A 9,634-nucleotide genomic window follows, 5' to 3' on the forward strand; every position below is an offset into this window, starting at 1 on the left:
ATCAAACAGAGATCATACAGATGAGATGAGCAGAAGAGTCGGTAGAGCGTGACACGTTGTTTTGTTCAATTATTGGAAGCTGGGGCGTGGGAGGAGCTCACCACCCTCTGTTCTCAGGGAATCAGTGGCAATGAAAAGACAAGACTGCTGCCAGTCATCCCCCAGGAGGCTGCGGAAGGAGGATCACAAGTTCAAGGGCAGCCTGAGCACCTTAGCAAGACCTTGTCTCAAGACAAAAAATAAAAAGAGCAGGGGATGTAGCTCAGTGTTAGAGTACTCCTGGTTTCAATCCCCAGGGCCACAAAAATTAAATAAAGTAAAATAAAAGATACATAGTCTGGGGCTGGGGCTGGGGCTCATCGGTAAAGTGCTCCACTAGCATGTTTCGAGGCCCTGGGTTCAATCCTCAGCACCACACAAAAATAAATAAATAAAATAAAGGCATTGTGTCCAACTACAACTAAAAAAAGTAAAATAAAATAAAAAGTTAAAAAAAAAAAAAAGATACATAGTCTGTTGTATTTTCTCCTCCATCATTGTTGCTAATTTTCTGAGAATGGGGCAAAGAGATCTTCAGATAATTTACTTAAGAAAACCAGGATTCTGGGCTGGGGCTGCAGCTCAGCAGTAATGCACTTGCCCGGCATGTGTGAGGCCCTGGGTTCGATTCTCAGCACCACATACAAATAAATAAATAAATAAATAAATAAATAAATAAATAAATAAATAAAGGCCTACCAACAACTGAAAAAATATTAAAAAAGAAAACCAGGATTCTAATACCATCATACTTTAGGCATAAAATAAATTTTGTGTGTTCTTTTTCCTATAAAAAAAAAAAAAAGAAAAAGAAAAGAAAACTGGCCCTAGTTTATAAACTCAATCCCACTCCTCCAGTAGGAAAAACTCAAATCGTGATGTATCACCTAGCAGGCCACCTGACTGTCGAACCTTTGTCTGTCCCTCCCTCTGGCTAGGGTCAACCTCCTAGGTGATAAAGTCAGGAGAGGTAAAGCCAGCCCTACCTGATGTTCTCAGGGTATCAAGACAGCAAGTATCCAATCATCAGGCAGAGACCACACCAGGTGTGCTAACAGGAAGAATTTAATACGGGATTTGTTAACTTGGTACTGAACTAAGGCATTGATTCTCCAAGTGTGGTCCTCAGACCAGCAGCATCAATATGACCTGGAAATTTGTTAGAAATACAAATTATTGGCCCCACCCCCTGACACACTGGATCAGAAACTCCAGAGATGGATGCCAGCAACCTCTAATATATATATATAATATAAACCCTCTGGATGATTCACACTCAAACTTGAGAACCATTGAACATTAGCATTTTGCAGAGAAATCAAAGAAGGAAAACCAGAATTCTTAAAAGTTATCACCTTGGGCTGGGCTGTGACTCAGTGGTCGAGTGCTCGCCTGGCACGTGTAAGGCACTGAGTTGGATCTTCAGCACCTCATAAAAAGAAATAAATAAAATAAAGGTCTTGTGTCCAGCTACAACTAAAAAATTAAGAAATATAGTTACAATCTTGAGGGCTGGGGCTTAGATAACCCCAAACACTTTCTCTCTTACAAATAAAAAAACAGGACACCAGTTCAATGGGAATTTCAGATGAACAGGAAGAGGAAGTCAGAACAGGAGGGGATGTGGCTCAGTGGCAGGGCACTGGCCAAGAGTGCTCAAGGCCCTGGGTTTGATCCACAAAAGAAGGAAACAAACCGGACCAGGAAGAGGAAGATGGATGGGTGGCCCAGCCCAGATCACTTTTGAATTCATTTGCAAGCATTTTTTTTTTCTTATTCCACCACTCGTATTAGGTGTGGGGAGGGTGTCCTGTTGCCCAGTGCAGCCTCAACAGGAACACCAGGTGTCAATCATGACTTTAGGACCAGGGCAACACATGACCGTGACAGACGACAATCAGGATAACAGGCTTCCCTTGGAAGGCTATGTTCGCGGGGCATGGCAACAACCTACCCTTCAGAGTCCCACCAGACCCTCCGTTCATGTAGCACTTCAAAGGAAGATCTCTTTTGGAAAGGAACAGAACAAGCTGGTAGCAGGTATTAATATTCATGCAGCCCCCGTATTGCACAGGAAACAAGGTTGATACTACGAATTTTTTAAATTTTATATCCAATTTATTTTAACTAGTGTCTGATGCAGAATAATATCCCAGTGTATGCAGGGAGGAGGCCACCTTTGTCTCTGCAAGAGGTTCATTTTTTAATTATTTACTTTTTAAAATTGTGGTACAATATATGTGACATAAAGTTGACCACTATCACCATCTTCAAGGGTACAGTTTAATGGCATTAAGCATGTTTGTGATGTGGGACAATCATCACTGCCCTCCATCCACAGAACTATTTTGGGGGGTGGGTGGGTACTGGGAATTGAACCCAGGGGCACTTAACTACTGAGTCACATCCTCAGCACTTTTTATTTTTTTTTATTTTGAGACAAAAGGTCTTGCTAAATCGCTTAGGGCCTCACTAAATTGCTGAGTCTGGCCTCAAACTGGCAATCCTCCTGCCTCAGCCTCCCAAGTCACGGGTTTACAAGTGTGGGCCACCAGGCCTGGCTCCTAGAAACTCAGGTCCTCTTTGAGACCCTGCTTTTAATTATTTGGAGTATTCCTAATGTTTGAATGTGTTCCCCAAAATTAGTGTGCGGGAACTGGGTGCGGTAGCGCATGCCTGTAATCCCAGTGACACCAGAGGCTGAGGCAGGAGGACCGAAAGTTTGAGGCCAGCCTCAGCAACTTATCGAGACCCTCAACAACTCAGTGAATAATCAATTAAAATTAAAAATTTTAAAATTCACGCGTGAGAAATTCATTCCCAACGCAACAGTATGGGGAGGTGGGGCCTCACAGGCAGCTGTGAGGTCACCCCACCTTCATGAATGGATACTACTGAGTGGACAGAGAAAGGCCTGGCAGCCTGTCTGGGTATTGCCCAAGAAGGGCAGAACCTCAGTTCCAGAGCCGAGGCAGGTTCCGAAGGCCCTGTCCAAGTCCCTGTGGGCTGCTGTCACCAACATACCTAAACTGGTGGCTTATAAACACCAGAAACATTTCTGCCCGTTTGGGAGGCTGGGAGGTCCAAAACCAAGGCACAGGCACATTCTGTGTCTGAGAGGCCCACTTGCCTGCGGAGGGCTGGGTGGAGGGGCCAGCTGGCTAGCGGTGGCCTCCTTGTAAGGCAGTAGTCCCAAAGGGCCCTGCGACCTAATGCCATCACCGTCAGGGTCAGGACCAAGCTCTGTGGGAGGGCAGGGTGCTGCTGTAACGGGACAGACAGACGGGGGTTTATTAGCAGAAACCTATTAGCTCCAGATCTGGAGACGGAGAAGTCCAAGGTCAAGGGCAGGCAGGCTGAGGGCTCCGATTCCAAGAAGGCGCCTTGAACGCTGTGTGCTGGAGGGAACGGAGGAAGGACTGCGTTGTCACGTGGCGTAAAACAGCACCTGTTCTTTTTCCAAGGGCGTTAATCCCACCAGGAGGACAGAGCTCCCATGACCTATCTATCACCTCCCGAAGGCTCACCTCCTAACGCACCAAGATAGCAACCGCGTTTCTACATGACTTTTTGGAGGGAAAAAAAAAAAGAAAAATTCAAGCCAGAGCAACCCCCAGGGGAGAGCTTGGCGGCTGGTCTCCGGTTCTCTCACAGGAAGTCTCTCGAAGCTTTAAATAGCGTCCTCTCGGCCAGAGTTTGATTTTCCTGGTATCATCTTGGCATCTGTTTATTGGAATGAAGAAGAAATGGAACATCTAGCAATTAACATGGCACTTTTCCTTGCATAAATTATTCAAGTGGCTCATAAATACTTATTTGTTTTTTATTTTTCAGTTGTCAATGGACCTTTATTTGATTTATTTGTATGTGGTGCTGAGAATCTGAACCCAGTGCCTCATGCATACTAGGCAAACGCTCTACCACTGAGCCACAGCCCCAACCTCATAAATACTTCCTCCACACAATTTCAACAATGCAGACATCAAGAGGGTGAGAAAAACTAAATGGGTGCCCTGAGCTTCCTCGTGTAGGCACCTTTGTGTGTCTCTAGGATAGGACAGAAACCTAGACGTGAACCTGCTGCCCTTAAGTCTATAGGAGATAGACCAGTTCTTCACCCCTCCCTGTCTCCAAAAACCTTAAAATGTAATTTTATGTTTCCTTCACGGGTTTTTTTGTTTGTTTGTTTTTGTTTTTGTTTTGCATCAGGAATTGAACCCAGAGGCACTTAACCACAGAGTCACATCCCCAGGCCTTTTTAAATTTTAAGACAAGTCCTCACCAAGTTGCTTAGGGCCTGGCTAAGTTGCTGAGGCTGGCTTTGAACTTGAGATCCGCCCGCCCCCCCCCCCCCGCCCCCGCCAGCCTCAGCCTTCCGAGCTACCTGGATTACAGGCATGCATCAAAGTGCCAGCCTCCCAAGTTTTTGATGAGACTTGTAGCTCACTTTGGCCAATTGAATGAGACAGAAATAATGGTGTGCCAACTAAGAGCTTGCACCTTGGGAAGCTCTGCTAACTTGCATTGCTTTCTTAAACCTCTTCCATCTTCATAAGCAAGATATGCCCAGGCTAGACCACTGGTCCCAGAAGACAGCAAAGGAGCCAAGTATGAAGGCACCTGTAATCCCAGTGACTTGGGAGGCTGAGGCAGGAGTATCTCAAGTTCAAGGCCAGCCTCAGCGAGGCCCTAGGCAACTTGATGAGACCCTATCTCTAAATAAACTATAAAAAAGAGGCTGGGAATTTGGGTCAGTGGTCAAGTGCCCCTGGGTTCAAACCCCAGTATGAGGAGGAGAAGGAGGAGGAGACAGCAAAGGATATAAGGAGCAACATGACATTCCTTGAATCCCACTAATTCAGACAAACCTGGCTGACTCCACAGAGTCATGAAAGACACTTTATGATTTTTATCTACTGAGCTTGGGGCTCATTTTTTTAACACAGCAACAGTCAACTGATACTACAATTTATACTTCTTTCTCTAAGTCATCAGTCCCCTCATCCCCACGTGCGGGGCAATTTTTTTCAATTATGTATCAGGCGTGGACATTTGGGTTTTCACAGCATGTTATCCTGGCCTCTCTCCTGTTTAACTGATTCTCTTTGAGCCCCCTTTGTCCAACAGGCACAGCCTTCTGGGTTTGACACACATTACTCCGGATCGTTAATGTTAGCTGCTCTAACAAACAAGTCCCCATGTCTAAAGACTTGAGATAAAAAATAAGGATTCGTTTATCACCTACATAGTCAGATGGTTCCTGCAGCCTCCAGCTTTCACCTGCTTCACCCCACAGGTGACGGTCACTTCCCCTGGGCAGTCCTCATCCCATGGCCCCCATCTGGTTCTGAAGAACCAAGGGAGCGTGTGAATTTTCCGGCTGCATCACACACCCCACGGACGCTGCAGGGGACTTTCACTTTCATCTCAGGTGACTCTGCCCCTCACCAGCCACTGGCGCTGTCCCCAGTCTGGCACTGAGGAGCCCCTCTGTTACCCATGACTAAGCATGAAGTCTGGGGCCGGCTGGAAGGACATGCACTTGTGACCTGCCACCTTTTTTGTCTATATCAGCCGGTTTCCCCATATGGTTATCAGAGCGATCCATTCCCCTCAAGCTGCAGCACCAATCCCAGTAAAATCTCTTTGGGGTGGTTACATTTTGCCTGTTCATGATTTCTCTCGGGGGCGCTGCTGGCGCTCAAAGCTCCGAGCTGCTGACACTAGGGGAGCTGCACTAGGGGAGCTGCACGTGGCCTAGTCATGGTTTCTATGCAAATTGAGCAGAAGACCCCTCAGCCAGTAGGCGACAAGTGGGGAGGTTCCCGTAGACACAGCTCTTCACTGCTCCACCTGGTGCCGGTTAGGGCAGCTGAGAGGCTGGGGACCCCAGCATGCACCACTCCCACGCCTGCAGGTGATGTGCCCGGCAGCGAGAGCCCCCCTGAGGTTGCTGGCTGGGACCCTGCTTTAGGTAGGGTCTTCCAGGTGTGCAGAGAGGGGGGCACAGATGTAGAGATACGTGCAGAGAGATCTGTCATGGGGAACCGGCCCATGCGATCACGGGATCTGAGAAGTCCCACTATCTTCTGTCATAAGCTTGAGACCCAGGGGAGCCAGGGACAGATCAGTTCAGGGCTGCAGGCCTGAGGACCGGGGGGCATCAATGGCATAAGTTTCAGGGCAAAGACAGGAGACGATGAGATGAATGTCCCAGTGAGGAAAAGGAGGAGGAGAGGAAGGGGTTTGAGTAGTGCTGGGGAAGCAGACTCCTCCTCTGAGATCCTCAAAGGACGGGCTGATATCCACCCACATGGAAAGGACAATCTACACTGCTGAGTGCTCCAACTCAAATGTCAATCTCTTCTGGAAACACCCACAAAGACACACCCAGAAATTTTGCGAACTGGCACCCACAGTCCATTCAAGTTGACACATAAAGCCGGCCACAGCAGCACACACCTGTAAACCCAGCAGATCAGGAGCCTGAGGCAGGAGGATCCCAAGTTCAAGCCTCAGTAACTTAATGAGGCCCTAAGCAACACAGAAAGATAATTCAAATAAATAAATAAAAGACTGGGGGTGTGGCTCGGTGGTAAAATACCCCTGGGTTCAATCCCCAGTACCAAAAAAAAAAAAAAAAAAGTGAATCACTGAATCTGGCCCATCTTCAAGGGGAGGAGAATCAGACAATCAGACTCCACATCTTGATGGGACAGAAGGAATCTCAAGGAGTTCGTTTTAAATGATCATATTGTACCTATTTTAAAATTCACCTTCAGCCCTGAAATAGAAACTCAAGTTGCCTCCAAAACTATGTAGTCAACTTGCAGAGATGCTGCCATCAACATCCCACCTCTCCTGGATATGCTGGCGCATGCCTGTAACCCCAGCTATTCGGGGGGCTGAGACAGGAGGATCTCAAGTTGGAGGCCAGCCTCAGCAACTTAGCAAAACCCAGTCTCAAAATAAAAAGGGTCGGGATTATAGCTCAGTGGTAAAGTGCCCCTGAGTTCAATCCCCAGTATCCTAACACAAAACAAGCACACCCAAAATCCCACCTATGGCTCTGTGGATGTGGAATCCCCCAAAACTCACACTCTACTGACTGAGAGCTTTAATGAAGGATGCATTTTGAGGAGGTAACATAGGGCAAGGACCCCAATCCAAACACCTCCACCTGAGAGACCTCTGCTCTCTGGGCTGGTAAAAAAAACCAGCCCTCCTCCTTTCCCGCTCACCATCCACCACCCACTGAATCTCTGCCTGCGCTTTTTATAGACTAGAATCTGTTGAAGGACTTTTTATTTTCAACTGGGAAATAGCCAACCACGATAGCACTTTTAATGACCATGGAGGACTCTCAAAGCAATGGAGGATGCAAAATCAAAGCAAGAGATTGAATCATTCTCTTGGGAAATCCATTAAGAGCATAGGAAAGCTGCCCTGGACTGTTTTTGACAATGGACGAGGCAAAACTGATGAACTCTAACAGTTCCCACGTCAAAGGAAATACCTCCGTGAAACAAACCGCCACCACAGTCAGTTTACAAACTGGGGCTGGGCTGGGCTCAGCGGTAGAGCGCTTGCCTAGTGTGTGCGAGGCCCTGGGTTCGACCCTCAGCACCACATATAAAGAAATAAGATAAAGGTATTGTGTCCAATTACAACTAAAAAAAAAAAAAAATCAGCAAACTTGCCAGACTAGACAGGAGACTCAAAATCCTCACCACCATCCATACTGGTGCCCATGACCTCACCTCATGGGGGTCTCATGAGCCTCAGAGGAGCACATGCAAACGAGCAGTTCCCAAAGCAGGACCTGCAGACCTGCTTTGGGAGGGGGTCCCTGGGACCCTGTCATGGGGTCTGTGAAGCCCAAACATTTTCCATAATAATATGAAGACTTTGTTTGCCTTTTTCATTTTTTTCTCAAATGTCAGTGGATTTTTCCAGAGTTTGGATGACTTGTGGCACTGGAACAGACCTAACCCCCCAAATAGTTACAAGAATCCAGCTGTTGGTCTGGGCCTAGTGGCGCACACCTATAATCCCAACAATTTGGGAGGCTGATGCAGGAGGATCTCAAGTTCAAGGCCAGCCTTCAGCAACTTAGCAAGACTCTGTCTCAAAATTAAAAAATAAAAGGGCTGGGGAGGTCGCTCAGTGGTTAAGCGCCCCTGAGTTCAATCTCTAGTACCAAAAAAAAAAAAAAAAAGGCAAATGTCATTACAACTAACAAATCATGAAAAACTCAGTGGGTTTAGTATAGCTCCTTTTTTTTTTTTTAACTACTATGCTTTATTTTTATCTTTTACTTTTTTGGTACCGGGGATTGAACTCAGGGGCACTCGACCACTGAGCCACCTCCCCAGCCCTAGTTTATATTCTATTTAGAAACAGGGTCTCATTGAGTTGCTTAGCGCCTCACTTTTGTTGAGGCTGGCTTTGAACTCGCAATCCTCCTGCCTCAGCCTCCCAAGCCACTGGGATTACAGGCTGTGCCATCATGCACAGTTTATAGCTCCTCTTTAATGAAATAATAAGTATTATGAAATGTCTCCATCTTAACTTAACACCTAAATATTGACAGTCACAACCCACAGAAACAAAACACAGTTGAGTAATTTTTAAAACCATGAAAGAATCTTGAGGGCTGGGGATGTGGCTCAAGCGGTGGCGCGCTCGCCTGGCATGCGTGCGGCCCGGGTTCGATCCTCAGCAGCACCACATACCAACAAAGATGTTGTGTCCGCCGAGAACTAAGAAAAAATAAATAAATGTTAAAATTCTCTCTCTCTGTCCCCCTCTCTCTCTCACTCTCTCTCTAAAAAAAAAAAAAAAAAAGAAAGAATCTTGAGACCAGTCGTTCAGTCCGAGAAGCGCTGGTCTACGCACAGCTGGGGTGATCTGAAGGCAGCGGCTACCAGCCCCTCCCTGCACGCCCCTCCACGCCCCTCCCACAGCCATCCTCCCCTCATCTCTGCGAGGATCCAAACTCCCCGCTATTACGTGGCAAAATGGAGATTCCTTTCTTTCTGGAGAAGTGGGCAGGCGCCCCTAGTGGAATGAAGGGGATGGCCTGAAAGCACACAATTTTCCTGAATTTCTAAAGCAGAAGCTCAAATGGTTGTCTGAAATTAGGACATTGTTTCATCTTATAAATTTCAAGCACCCACCCCCCAAATTTATTTTTTTCTAATTTTTTTAGACATTGATGGACCTTTATTTTATTTATTTACTTGTATGTGGTGCTGAGAATCGAACCCAGTGCCTCACACATGCTAGGCAAGTGCTCTACCACTGAGCCACAACCCCAACCCCACCCCCCAAATTTAAACACTGCGCCCAGCCTCCTCTAGTCTACACTCACACTCACGCACACACATACACGCTTCGCACCATAAACACGATCAAATACATACACGCACGCACACAAACTCAAACCCACATAACATGCACACACACAGCAATACTGCCATACACAAGCACCCTCTCCAACACGGACACACTTATACAGACACAAACACCACACACAGACACACACACACACACACACACCACTAAAAATGGCATATCATTGAAAGATCCTAGC

The sequence above is a fragment of the Ictidomys tridecemlineatus genome, chromosome 15, assembly GCF_052094955.1.
Source record: "Ictidomys tridecemlineatus isolate mIctTri1 chromosome 15, mIctTri1.hap1, whole genome shotgun sequence".
In the NCBI taxonomy this organism is placed as follows: domain Eukaryota; kingdom Metazoa; phylum Chordata; class Mammalia; order Rodentia; family Sciuridae; genus Ictidomys; species Ictidomys tridecemlineatus.